General features: G+C 44.4%; 1 protein-coding gene across 1 annotated transcript in view; it reads left to right on the forward strand.

Moving 5' to 3' along the window:
- Positions 4,761-14,343, forward strand: part of CCDC92 (coiled-coil domain containing 92) — a 102,105-nt gene continuing 92,522 nt past the window's right edge. Inside the window, exons 1-2 of the mRNA XM_021412622.1 lie at positions 4,761-4,923; positions 6,180-6,311. The gene's annotated coding sequence lies outside the window, so the exon portion shown is untranslated. The remainder of the gene's footprint in view (positions 4,924-6,179; positions 6,312-14,343) is intronic.

Consider the following 14,343-nt stretch of genomic DNA (forward strand, 5'->3'; position numbering starts at 1 on the left):
TTACTTCTGTATAGATATATTGTAGCTTGGGTAGCAACGGGAGGAGAGACTTTTTTTTCCACTTCTTGTTTTGAGAAACTATAATCCAGTATTTCCTGGATCTAAGTAGCGTATATTTTTTAAATTAAATTTCAGCATAATACACATTTTCAGCACAGTAGTGGATGTTCACAGTTTAGAGTTTTCCAAGTTCCATATTGTTGAAGTGCTAGGCAATGTTGAGCAGCCTCAAACACACATAGAGGTACAGACTTCACTTATAACTGGCTAAACTGCTGCTGGCTTCTGCGGGGCATGTGTAGGCACGTATTATGGTGTTATTATTATTATTAATCTGTTTAAAGTAGTGCTGTGTAGCTCAAACTAGATGGAGTGCTCTCGTGTAAATCACAGGGTGGCAGATAGTAAGAAATGCCTCCTGTCTTGACAGCTGCGATGGAAATGAGTTGTTTGTTGCTCAAAAGCCCTCCTCAAGCAACAGGGTCTGGTTCTTGGCAAGTGAAAATCTGGCTGAATAGAAATTCATTGTGGGTATAGCGTGCAGACACAGGTATGTATATCATAGAATTGTTTGAGTTGGAAGGGACCCTCAAACATCACCTAGTACAACTCCCCTGCAATGAACAGGGACATATACAGCTCAGTTAGGTGCTCAGAGCCCTGTCCAGCCTGACCTTGAATGTCTCCAAGGACAGGGCTTATGCCATCTCTCTGGGCAACCTGTGCCAGTGCCTCACCGCCCGTATTGTAAAAAGCTTCTTCCTTCTATCCAGTCTAAATCTCCCCTCTTTAGTTTGAAACCCCTTCTCATATCACAACAGACTCTGCTAAAGAGTCCATCCCCTTCTTTCTAATAGTCCCCCTTTAGATACTGAAAGGTTGCTCTCAGGTCTCTCTGGCACCCTCTCTTCTCCAGGCTGCACGGCCCCAGCTCTGTCAGCCTGTCCTTGTAGAGGAAGTGTTCCATCCCTTGGATCATTCTTGTAATGACGTGCTCCAACAGGTCTATGTCTCTCCTGTACTGAGGACTCCACATCTGGATGCAATACTCCAGGTGAGGTCTCACCAGCACAGAGTAAAGGGATAGGATCACCTCCCCCGACCTGCTGGCCATGCCACTTTTGATGCAGCCCAGGATATGGTTGGCTTTCTGGCTGCAGTGGCACATTGTGTCCAGCTTGCCATCCACCAGCATCCTCAAATCCTTCTTGGCAAGGCTGTACTCCAAACTTTTTTCCCCCACCTTGAATTGATAGGGGGGGTTGCCATGACCCAGGTGCAGACCTTGCACTTGGCTTTGTTGAACCTCATGAGGTTCACCTGGGTCCACTTCTTGAGCCTTCCTAGGTCTTTCTGAATGGCATAGTGTCCCTTGGGCATGTTGGCTGCACCACACAGCATGGTAGCATCCACAAACTTGCTGAGGGTGCCCTCAGTCCAAATGTTGATGTCACACTAGCACAAAATGATGTAGCACAGGTGGGAAGTCATGAGGGACGGATGCAGAGAGCCTTCCTGATGTGAGCAGCCCAGCTTCTGAATAAAAGCCCACGCCCTTCCTTGAATCCACTGGGATTTGAACCTCTGCATGTTTGGGTAGGTCCACTGCCTCCCGTTTCCCTAGCTATTCTCTTAGCTAGATTTGAGAACTTTAAGAATCTGCCATCCCACAGACATGGCAGAATGTCAGCATCACGTGCTAAGTTTCCTTCCACTGCTGCCAGGCTTGAAAGACAAATACTGTGAGAGAAGAAATAGACAGGATACAAACACCTACATCAGGACTTTTTCTGAAACAGGCCGGGTGGCAAAATTGGAAGAATGCTAGGAATGTCCATTCTGGTTCACTGTCAAACCTGATCCTTCAGAACACCCACAGCACAGCTAGCCCCAGTAAGAACAGCTCAGGCCACAATTGGATGTAACTATGCTCTCTGGTTCCCTCCAAAGTGGTTCAGCCTTTCCTCTCCTCATAAGAATGGTGCTGAAGGGCACCGAGGCAGCAGCATCACTCCAGGCAAGGGAAAGGTAATCACAGTGCAGGACTGATGTATATCAAGCCCAGATCTCCCTTACCTGGCACCTCCTGGAGTGTTTTTTTCCTCAGCAAAAAATGATCCACAGCACGAGGATGCCATACAGCCATTCACTGCACGGATACAGATGATGTTACAAACAGCAGGAGGCACATCCGTAGTGCTGTACCTGGAAACCACACACCAATTTGTGCAGAACAGGCTGGATAAGTTCAAATCAAAGGAGCCTTTTGCCTGACAAGCAGAAGCCATTTATCAGGAGATAAAACCACCTCTCTCATGAAAAGGCCTGTTCGTTCATTGTCAGGCAGCCCCCACATCAAATTCTTGCAACCTGGACTCTGAGTCTTGGCTATTTGGTCAAGTGAAGGCCACAGCCCAGAAGGAACCAATCTGACACAGGGACTTGCTTCTGAGAGCTCTCTCAGGATATGGCTGGCCTCCTTGGAGCATCCTCAGGTACAGCTTTGCCAGGCCACCACAGGGGCTTGCAGCTTGTTCCTGTCTGCCTTAAGTACTCTGCTGTGTCAGTACTGCACTGTGGGAGAAACTAGAACACTGTGCAGTTCTTTCAGGTCTTGGCTGCACCTGCTGTGGCCCTGTTACCAGATAAACACTCCCTCATAGCAGTGACCTGGAAGAAACTGTCTAGCAAGAAATGGAAGCCAAAGCCACAAAAATTTTGGTTGGGGGCAGGAGTGGCTGTTCTTGGCAATAAATCAAAGACAGAAAACTTCCTTTGAATATTTTGGGCTTGACATAAAGGTGGTGTATCTCCTACTGCAGTCAAGAAGGATGATCTCCAAAGAATATGTTCATGCAGCAAGTGTTACTTTCAGTTTGTACTGCACCAAGTGAAGTGCAGTCGTTACCACGGTCAAGGCAAAGTAACTGAATGTTGTATTACAGAATGAGCAAAGGGTCCAAAGCTCAGAAAAATTATCATAAAAGCTTCTGCTGACTCTGCTGGCCTTGGAGAAGGGTGCTACATGCAGTGTGTTCAATTGCCTGCTGAGTCCAGTCAGCATTTGCTGATGTTGTTACACACTTGAGTCAAAACTCTCTTCCCTGCCTCACTGCCCTGGCAAAGGACCTGCCCGTTATCCTGTAAAATTTCCTCTGCTTGTCTGTCAGGGCTGCTGTGCTGTAATCTTGGGAGATAATCAACAGCGAAACCATTCATAAATCACAGCTAACAGAAGAGATGCTGATAGCGTCTTAAATTTCAAGCCTGTGAAGCCGTCATTTCAACAGTGACAGTCAAAAGGGAGATTAGGAATTCCTTTACATGGAAAAGTTTTTCTTGGAAGAGCAATCCTCTCTTTGGTTGCCTATAAACACAGTCATGTGGATTTGATTTTTACATGGCCCTTCTGCCCGCTTGTGGGGAGCACTCTGCAACCCCAGTGGGCCTGTTCTAGCACTGAACATGCGTTTGGAGAACTGCGGTGGGATATGAACAAGTGAAGCATCAAAAGCAAAGAACTGAAGCTTTGCTGGGTGCCAGTAGAGGCCAAATGGGCCGTCTGGGAGGCCATAGCAGGATGTCCCACAGAACCAGACACCTCTTGGCTCAAGTAATCTGTACCTCTGGATCTGATTGCAGAGTAGGAGCAAGACTGTGTCATTTCATGGTGCAAAGTGAAGCATTCTGATTTTATCTGCACTTGGTGCTTAAGGCTGGAAGGGTATGGTGAAATCTGTAGCCAAAAAGTGAATGCAGGGCTCAACTGACATCCCAGCTGGCGGAGAGGTGCTTCTGATCCAAACTGTGTCTTATCTTGCACTGTTCATTTGAAGAAACCACTTCGCAGAGGAAGAAAGGGAAGGGGAACGCCTCTGTGCAGTTCTTGCCCTCCCAGCCTTGGATGACCAGCAGTGTGCACAGAAGCTGTCTCCTGGTTGAGAAGAGCTAGTGTTAGATAAGCTCGAAAGTCACACTTATGGCTGTCCCCCATACCCGGCCTGTTCAAGGGCAAGTCTGGGATAACATCTGCTTACGGCATGGTTTGCTGCTAACTATAACCAGGTCTATATGAGTAATTACTAAGAGTATTGTCCTACTCTAGCTGTCTCCATTTCCATCCATAGAGCAGAGTAGGAGACCTAATAATGACTGGTCCAACAAGAAAGCCAGAGAAGAGAGGTCACATGGAGGAATATAAGCTGCTAAGATGTCTAATGTGTTTTCCTTCAGTTACTCTTCCATTCAGCACAGGAACTGGGTGGCACTCTGCTGGTATGTTTACACTCCCCGATTTATAGACGTACCCTGTGTTCCTATCCTGCTTAGTTTTGTGACTTGTAAGGGAAAAATATTGTTCTAGGTAGGACACCTTTGTTCTAAGCATCATTAGAGAAATGTACCCTAGTGAAATTTAAAAAAAAAAAGTCAAAAAGCAAATATTGCTTTTGATTTTCTGGCATTCTTTTTTTTTTTAAATAAAGAAGCCTGGATAACAGTGAGGATAACATCCCCCAGATATTCCTCAGATTTTTTTAAAATGTTTGCTTAGAATGCAGGACCAGAGGGGAGATGTAAATCCTCACTGAGCAACTTACAGATTAAATTCTTGACTCAACAAAAGTTACTGTAAGAATTCCTGTAGTTCATATTCTTGGCTAGCCTATTGGAGTAGTGTTGTGTCTCTTTGATTTATGACATATTATCCCTCTTCTAATGTCTTACAGTCAGTGGCACATTTCTTCTCCAGGTATCCACCCCATCTGGCATGTTTATAAAGCTTGGAAGGACAGCCACAGCTCTCAAGTTGCCTTTTGAGACATGACATGTTGAAAACAGGTCATTGCACAGTGGCATGTGATGGGCAGTAGGAGAGATGGCCTCATTCGTCTCTTACCTCTATTTCCTACAGCTCTAAATAAGGTATGACATAAAAGAAATGATTTGTGGACCATATGGTGGCCTGAGGATTGGAAGGCCATCTTCTTCCAAGAACGGTAGCTGTCAACTTGTCACTTGTGGAAGGAAACCAAGAAAAGCAAATCTATAGTCAGCTTAAATTCACTGTACAGAAGCTACATCACTGCTGAGAATACACAAATGGAAAAGAAAAAAAAGTCAGAATTCACTGTCCTAGGGAACTTTTCAACTTAAAAGTCTTTGGTTCCCATGTCTAAGCTAATGTACTACTGAAAACGAGTTGCTTCAGGATCTCAGCATCTCTCCTAATAAAAGAATGGAAGCTGTGAACTGAGCCTTCTTGGAGGATATCAGTCCATAGATCCTGCAACTCAGTAACTTCCAGGATCATTCTTACAAGTCATTGAGATGAAAATCTACTTTCCCTCTTTTTTTATCCTTATCAGCAGGCTCTTAGCATATCCCTCAAACACATACCTCCTTCATGGCTATCCAGCAATAACCCTGTGCCAGTGGGAATCTAATCAGCCTCTTTTGATTTCTGTAATAATCAGGGACAGATTTACTGCTCTGTGGTGCTTGGAGGGGCTGACTTTAGTACTACTAGTTAGTGTCTGACCATGTATCCAGCTTCTTAGCAGTCTGAAACACCCCCACACATGATACAAGCTGGGGCTAGGCTGGTTAGCCAAAGTCCTCTGAACTGCCTTCAAGAATTTAGCAATGCTTGATGACCAAGTGTGGTCACCTGTCCACCAGCAGCTGGGCTGAGACCACTGGAGTCATCAGCTAAATTACCCTGAATTGATGACCTGTAGATTAAAAGCACTACAACCCAGTCCCCATGATGCACAAAGTCCCCATTTCCTTTTGTATTTCTTTAATAGAAAAATAACAGGAAAAGTAATTACTGGCCGTATGAAATTTAAGTTCATACAGTATTTCCTATAAGGCTTCAAGCAACTCCTTGTTAAAGCAGATAAGTTAATCTATCTTTTGGTTCAGGTCACAGTAGGTTTTCAGCTTTAAATCACCACGGCACAGTAACTAATGGCATTTACCATAGAAATGATGTTGAAAAAACAAGGAACCTGAGCAATTATTAGGTGTATATTTCCAGTGAAAACAACCCACATACAGACAGTGTCAGTAAAAAAGGATGATTGATCATCTGGACTTTGTTCCCTTCCATTTTCCTGCCCTCTTTTTCTACAATGTAGTATTAACTCTAGGGCAATTATTGTAATGAAATCTGCCAGCAGACTTCAGCACGAGGAGGAGTTCTGGCACCACCGGGAGGGGCTCAGCAGGGCATTTTACCCCTGGAGGCTGAAACTGCACAGGAAGAGGAGCATGGGCCCTCCCGTCTTTCAGCTTTCAGAAAGGCCAAGGTAAGAGTTTTACCTGAGGTGGGGCTTTTTTCCACTTTGACTTCTTGGTAAAATGCTGTATGTTCCAGTCTTGACTCAGAGCTCATTAAAGTCACTGCAAAGACTCTTGCTGACTTTAATGAACAGTGGTTTAAACCCTAAAGCTATTATGTGATCAAAACTCCCACTAAACTGTAAATATGGAGGTGTTTTGTTTGCATTGCAGATATAATATTTGGCTACAAGGCAAAGATGCTTGAGATTGTTTTCTGTAGTGGTTTCTGTGCTTCCTTCAGATGCTCGGTATTTTTACTGCCCTGTTTATAATTAGAATTTTGTTTATTAGGTTAAATAAATTGGCCAGATTCAATCTCAGTGTAAAAGAGAAGCGACCAAAAGCTACTGAAGTCAGTGGCTTATCTTACAGTATGCATGCTGAACTGTTCGCTGCTGGTGTGAGAGAGCTTGTTCTCATGTACAATACGCAACACAGATATTTTCTGGTCAGAAAAAAAGTCAAGGAGAAAACGAAAGCTTAGAACTCAGAGCTTCTCACTGAGTGGTATCATTCTGAACAGCCTTTGGAAAGGTGTGTCACTTGTTCTCTAGACTGCCACAACACCCTGGGATGCTGTAAAAATAGCTGGTAGTGCCTGCTTGACAGGCAGGAGACGTGTGACCCTAAATTATGATGTTTTCCTTTTCATGATGAAATGAATGCTGCCTTAGACAGAGGCTGAAACACATCTGTTTGCGGTGGGAATGCCATTTTAGGCCCATTTCTTTTGAAACTAGGGTTGGAATTGCCAGGGATCAGCAGAGCTCCGGGCTCACAAAGAGGGCACTGTCTTTGAGGAGTCTTTACATAAACCCTGCACAACCGAGGCAACAGGAGTTTGCACAGCTGCTGCTGGAAGCAAACATGTACTTTTAGCTGACCTGGGCTGGTGACTTTGGGCGTTAAATCTGACGCTTTCCAGATGTAAAGCCCTCTCCTTCCACAGTCCCCAAACATTCAGTCCCCAGGTAAGAAGGAAAATAATAACAATAATAATAACAATAATAAAAGGGTGCCGTAAATGCCACACTGTAGTGTGTATTTCAGAGCTGACTTTTATAAATTGCATGGTCCAGTTTGAAGGTGTGTGGCATTATCCTCTCCCAGGAGCTGTGTTTTGAACCGCATTTGATTCAGAGCTAATTAGTGTTGCACGTACATTCAATCTCAACTCTGGCTGAGCATGTTCTTCAGACCAGGTGGCTAAATATTAAGAGTTCTTTTTACCTGCTGGATTTGGTGAATACGGGTCTTTGAGTATAAAACCTCCAGGGAATAGTCCTGTGCTGAGCACCAGGAGCATTCACAAGGACAAAGGCATCTCGCCAGATCATCACTAAATTAAGCTTTGTGCTTCATGGCAAAACAGCCTTGCACATCAGGAGACAGATCTACTGGAGAGGATGTGTTGGGATCCTTGTGAAGTATTCACTGCAGGACAAGCTACAGGGGAGGGGCTGGCTGCTCCCAGGTCCCGTGTCCTGACTGCAGGTTACAAGCTAAGCTGCAGAAGTTGCTGATGACTGCACAGCAGGCTCTGGGATGACATTTTTCACTTGATTCTCAGTAGGAGATGGAACCTCATCCTTGCCTCAGGTCCAGCATAAATTGTTTTCCTGCCCAGACGGGTAATTTTTAACAGTAATTCCCTTTGCATCTCTCTGCAGCCCTTGGATGGTGAGAAGTTCTTAGGGAGGGTGATGGAAGGGTGTGGGGTTCCTGAAGAGGATCATTTATTTTATTCCATTTTATGTAGGTGTGGTATTTATAAAGGCTCCAAAATTGGCAGCAAGAGAAAGACAAATATTCTGTTAAACAGCAGACTGCCCCTGCACAGACGGCTGCAGCCCAGCCTCTCCTCGGTCTCCATGCCAGTTCTCTCAAGCATGACCTGGTTTGAGGACCACCTTCAATGAGATCAAAAGGTGATTTTCCCAGTGCTTGCTCCACATACTGTTTACTGCCTGTCAGCTGGGTGGTGACTGTATGTGATTCTGGCCTCTCTTATTTGAAGTACAGATAACTCCAGGGAAGACAATTGTTCAGTGAAGGTCAAATTAACTTCTCGAGAGCTTTCAAAGCCCTAGAGATGTGTCCCAGGACATCCAGGGAAGTGGCTTCTCACAACTATCTGCTCTCTGATCAGCTGGCAACTCTTGAATCCCTCCAGCTTGAGGGACTGCCTGTTATCCTGGGAAAGAACCCTTGAAATATGGGCTAGACAGCTGCTGAGAGAGGGTGGATGTTTGGAGCTCATTTGTGCAGGGCTTTTCTGCGGCAGAGCAGTTAGTTACTCACATCTTCTTTCTCACCTTTCTTGCTTTCTTGATATTGCAATGCCATGAAAGGGAGATTTACTTCCCCATAGCATTACTGAAGGCAAAAAATAAAAAATAAAAGGCAGAATTTCTGTCTTGGGAATTTTTAACCTTTTTTCTCTCTTTGGTGAAGTGAAGAAACACTGACGTTTCCAAATCTTTCATGTAATAAAATTTCTAAGCTTCTTGTTCTTCAGAGGTCAGTAAGTTTTACTTTCACATTTCTTGATGAAAACTAAATGTTTTGCCATGCTCCAAACTGACATGCTTTGCTTCAGTTTGTTCAGTTAACCCAAAAGGCTTTACTTCAACTACATTCATCTCTGAGCATCACCCTTGAATCTGTATTTCCTCCTGGCCACTCTCATACAGGAATTCATTTTCTCAGTATTTCTCAGGGGACAGTATGTAGCTGCTATCATGTCTCACAGACTTGATAGAGTCCACTTTGTATTGTGGAGGAAGGAGTCCTCAAAGAAACAGCCTGTAGGAAATATGAGACATCTAAACCACAACCCCTGTCAGGCGGGATTGGGGATACTTGTAGGGAAATGAGGTTTTAATGGTTTATTGAACACATTCAAACTAAAACATACTTTTCTGATTTTGTTCCAACTGGCCCTGAAGAAAATATTGCTTCTTGACTTTCCTTAGCTGAAAAAAAAAGTGTCTTTTTATGTCTTTATTCTGAAAGGGAAAAGGGTTCAAAATCAGGATGTTTTTCTCCTTGAAAATTTCAATTTTGTGAAAACCACCTCTTTACTGGGCAGCCTTCCCAAAGGGAATCCCCAGCCAGCCCCTCTGCTAATATCAGTGCACACTCTTTGGAGCCGATCCAAAGGTCATTCACGCCATTAGACATTTTTATCATGGACTTGAATAAACTTTGGACCAGGCTCTTTTGGCAGGAATATACACAGTCTGGAAACCTAAAAATAAATTCTGATTTCAAGCCATCCACAGCTTTTCAGCCACCACGATGGTTTGAAGGTATGAGCTTGTCAGAGAGAAGGTGATGAAGTGATTTGGCCATCTCTCTGGCCGGTTATCTTTTTCTGTTTGCTGTAATAAACAAGGAGAGAGAGAGCATTCTACAGCCTCAGTGTTTAGAGTTCTTTATTAATTATTTCCCTTTGAAGCATCAGCCACAGATGGAAGATGTCTCAGGAGATTATCTAGTTTTCTGATCAGAAGGTTTTGCACAGTTGTAGCTCTTGGAATATGTAATGCTGTCATCCTCAGGTATAGGGAATGGAGAAGTCCCTCCACAGTGCAGTTTGACCACAACAGTAGTTTTAGGAACCAGTGAAAGGTATTGTCCCACAAGAGAAGAACTGCTCAGAGCAGTGCTTTTCATTATTTCTATCCTCTCCAGGGTCTGAGAGGTTGACAGGAATCAGAATGTGAAAAAAAACCCTTGGCTGCAGTGAATCATTATTATCTCAGTCACTCTGCCCATTCCTCTTGCTACACACCATGAAGGGATTGCTCTACAAATACTGACAGTGAGTCTTATCTCGTAATTATTATGCCTAAGCTCCTTCATCTGGAGCCTGCTCCAGCTGTCTGTTACGGCCTGAGTCCAACCTTGGTGCAGAAAAAACAAAATGTTTCCAGCATTTGAGTTCATTTCTCCTGCTACAAGTGTTTAATAGACTGTCACTGCTTGCTGGCTGATGAATCTCCAAAGCTGAACTCAAGTAACTGGTCACTTACTGTTGCTGAGCTTCATTTTCTCTAGCATTTCTGGGATTCAAAACAAACAGTCCTCATTTACATGACGTATATAGTAGTCTAATTGTAATGGATGTAGTTTAATTTATGCAAATTGTTATGGTCTAGTGCATCTTTGGCTCAATGGGAAAACTAAGTGTGGAGAAAATTACAGAGTTTTTGGTTCTAAGGACCCTTCCCAGGACCAGTAGGTCTCTGTGGGGCAGTTCTTCTGAAAAAGGCGATTGCTAAGGAGAAGGAGCTTGTTTGACATATGAAATTAGGGAGAATGGAGTGAAGAACGGGTGGTTGTACAATGTCAGGATATGAAGGCAGTGAGAAACAAGATGCTGAGGAGAGATGGAGAAAATTAGAGGCCCTCAGTCAGAAGAGCAGTGGGCTTGCTAACACTGGCAGTGTGGTGAATGGTCACAGTGCTGGTGATAGGATCCTGCTGGACCAATGTACAGTCACAGCAGCTGTTGGCTCAACCAGCATGGTTGGTCCATCCATCCGAGTACTGGATGTTTTGTTTTTTACCCATAACAGGAAAGAAAGTGTTTGCTTCATCCACAAGTTTTAAAGCAGCCATTCTTCTGTTTCCTCCATCAACTGGTTGCTGCAGTTGTCCTGAGTCCCAAGGCAGCTCTCACAGCTGCGGCAGTCTCTGTTTCAGGGTGTTAAGTTGTGGCAGTAATAATGCTGGCTCTAGTGAGAATGCAAACGTGTAGTTTGTTGATCCTGGACTGCAGAGCAGTACTACTGCCTGGCAACTACACCACAAGAGCTGGCAGGCAGACCTGTTTGCAGCACACTCCTCTGAAAGAGGAAAGGGTGTTTTCAAATTTCTTCTTTCCCTCCCTTTCCTCCAAGTTAGAGCCTGCCAGGAAGCTTTGGAGAGAAGCTCTGGTGCTCCAAGCTAACTCCAGATGTCTGGGCTCTTGCTCCAGGATGTGGACCCCCAGCAAACTTTGCTGTGTCTCTGCAGTAGGTGTGCATCACTGAAGGCTGAGGATGGCACTGGACCCGTCCCCTTTACAAGGAAGTCTGAAAACCCTTTTTAGAATCAGTGTAGTGTCCTAAGCATCATAATGTGTTCAGTGCATAGAGGATTTAAATGTGTGCATTAGGTGCCAACTTTTCATTGAAACCTGGTCCCATTTCAATCTCTCCTGAATGTTCAGCGTTCAGAGACTGGGCTGAATCTGAGTGAAAATGTACCAGGGAACTTTGCTGGAGTTATTCACAAGCAAATTAGGGGGAAAACAAGCACTGCTTGATCTGTTCTTGCCCAGCAGCAACCTTAACTCATGCATCTTGTTTGCTCTGTTTTACACGGGTACACATACGTTACTCCGAACAGCTACAAAAAATGACGTGGACAGAAGCTGTGGTGGACTAGCAGCCCAAACACAAAGAGGTAACAGGACACGGATGGACAAGTTGGTGACCTGGTACCTTTGTGTTTTTGCATGCAGCAGTCCTGCAGGTGTTTCACCTCAAAGGTGTTGTCCATAAGAGAGCAAAATACCAATCCAACGTAGTTAAGGTGACACTGCTTCCTACACAGCCAGGGGCCAGTTTTTAAGTGTGTCTTCGTGGTCTTTGAATTTTAGGCAGTTTCTTCATTAATCTACACCTTACAGCAATAATTCTTTCCTCTTGGTTCTAGAGTGCTTTTGCAGTTTGAAGTATCAGACTTACCTGTCAGTGCTCTTGTGAAGGTGGAAAAGCCTTTGGGTGCAGAGGGACTGGGGCAAGTTCACTCCTTAGAACAGCAGCATGGCTTTGATGCGGAACTGAGTTAGGATGTCAGATTTTGCCTGTCAGAGTTTGCATGAGATATAACCAGGAATCAACCACCTGCCCCCAAGGTACAGCTGCCTCAGAGAGAAAGGCAGCAGCTGTTTCATCATTCACATAAATAATTATATGGCTGAAAATTCGGAGGGACATCCGTGTTGACAGAAGTTAGTTGTCCTGTTTGAAAATGGTCTAGAGAAAGAGGTTAATGTGCGGGGATTGTGCAGCCACAACCTCGATTATTCATCTGCTTTGATGTCTCAATTCACAGAAGTTGGAGCAAGGGCAGGGGTGCAACTTCATGGTTGCTTCCAGCTTTTTTAGGGGGAAAAGAGGTTTATTTATTAGAATAGGCAGGTCACAATTTAACTGAGAGATTGCTAAAGGAATTCAGAGCCAGTGGGATTTATGACAAGGTGATGAAAGAGGAATTCTGATAGTTACCCAATAAGCTTCTTTTTCCAAGAACATAAAATTAAAAAAAAAAAAGATTATTTATTTATTTATTATTTATTTTTTTATGAATGGGTTCTTGTAGCGTGCAGGCTGCTAACACTATCAGCATTGTTTCTGGGGAACTCCAGACATCTAATCAATCTTCATTCTGTAAGAAAATGTTCCAAATTATACGAAAACCACATGGCTTCTCCTGTTTGTAGGGAAAAACCTGACCTGACCCCATCTGTGCTCCAGGATGGTTCAGTCCCCATCTTAGGATTAATTCCAGCAAGTCTTGTGATCCATTTTCATTGTCCTAGCACTCAGCAGAAAGCGCTTTGTGTAAGGATGCAGCTTTCCTTAAGTAAAGAGGGAAGCGTTCCAGGGAACACATGGAAAGGAAGATGGCATTAGCAGCACTGCATTACACATCCAAGCCATTCCCAAACTGTTCATGTTCTTTAGCATGTAGGGGCCACAGCAGATGAATGCATGATCTTGCCTGCTGTAGAAAATGCACTATTTGCCTCATATCAACTGCATCATTTGCTCCCACCTCTGACAGTTGTGCCAGGTTTATTGGTGGGGGCGGGATTCAGTGTGTGTTGGCTCAGGACAGTACCAGCCACTGCTTCCAAGGCAGTTTGCTGCCCCAGAAGCCTTGCTATAGGAAGGAGGGAGACATGTGAAGGTGGATACTGCGTCCAGCAGGGCAGAGCCCTAACTACAGTCCTGCTTTTCTAATTGCTTGGGCTTGTTTTCCCCGAGGACTCCTTGCTGCCAGAATTCCCCACAGGTTTCGTTTCTGTCAGATGCCAGCATGCTGCTTGCTCCTGCTCCCCTAGATGGGAGAAGCCAGCCCCTGCTGATTGCTCCCATAGGGCTTGTTACAATCCCTCTTTAGGTTGTGGAGAGGTTGGGAGTAGTTCTCTTCAGACAATACCTCTTCCAAAACGTTGAGGGCTTTCATTTGGCCTTTATACATACACATATCATGCTGTAGACGTGGTGAGTATAAAATAAATAGTAGTTTTATTTTATATATATAAATGCAAGTTCACAAGGCAAAGGCAATTTTTCCTTTGAAGAAAAAGGACTTCTGCTGAAAAGATGTTCTTTGAAGACTGATCGCTTCTCTCATAAATTACCCTGCTGTTTCCTCAATATCTTGTGCAGAAGCATGGTGCATCCTATCCTAGTTACTATTTCAAAGCCTAGTTCAAACCAAAGCAAATTGCAGGCATTTAGTTGCTTTCTGAGGGGAGCAGAAACTGTCTGGGGTTGTCTGGCAGAGCTGGTGCTTCATAGGACTGTTAGCAATATGCTTCTCTGTTTGTTAAACCTGAGTTAAATGCAGCAGTCTAACGGTCTTTCTCAGCCCATTAGGGGCTAGAGGGCTGACAACTAGTCTCTCAGAGTTGCTTATTTATTTTTAAACAAATATACAAATGGCTACAACAGTTTGAAAACGCTTCTTGAGTGCGTAGCCAAGTTACATCTGGATTGCCAGGCGTGGTATCTACGGATCTCACCCTCCCACCTCACACTGCTGGTGCCAAGCACTGGTGCCTCCCTAGAACTGGCTGTGCTGCTGTCGTCCGTCAGTACTGTGGCCGTGCAGCCCAAGTCTCACCTCTCACATGGTCTCACTTGCAGACAGTGTTAGCTAGTGAGCAGCTCCAGGGTCTGGTGCAAGGCACTCTCCTCCCACAAAAGAGGGAGA

Source organism: Numida meleagris, chromosome 14 (assembly GCF_002078875.1).
Source record: "Numida meleagris isolate 19003 breed g44 Domestic line chromosome 14, NumMel1.0, whole genome shotgun sequence".
Taxonomy (NCBI): Eukaryota; Metazoa; Chordata; class Aves; order Galliformes; family Numididae; genus Numida; species Numida meleagris.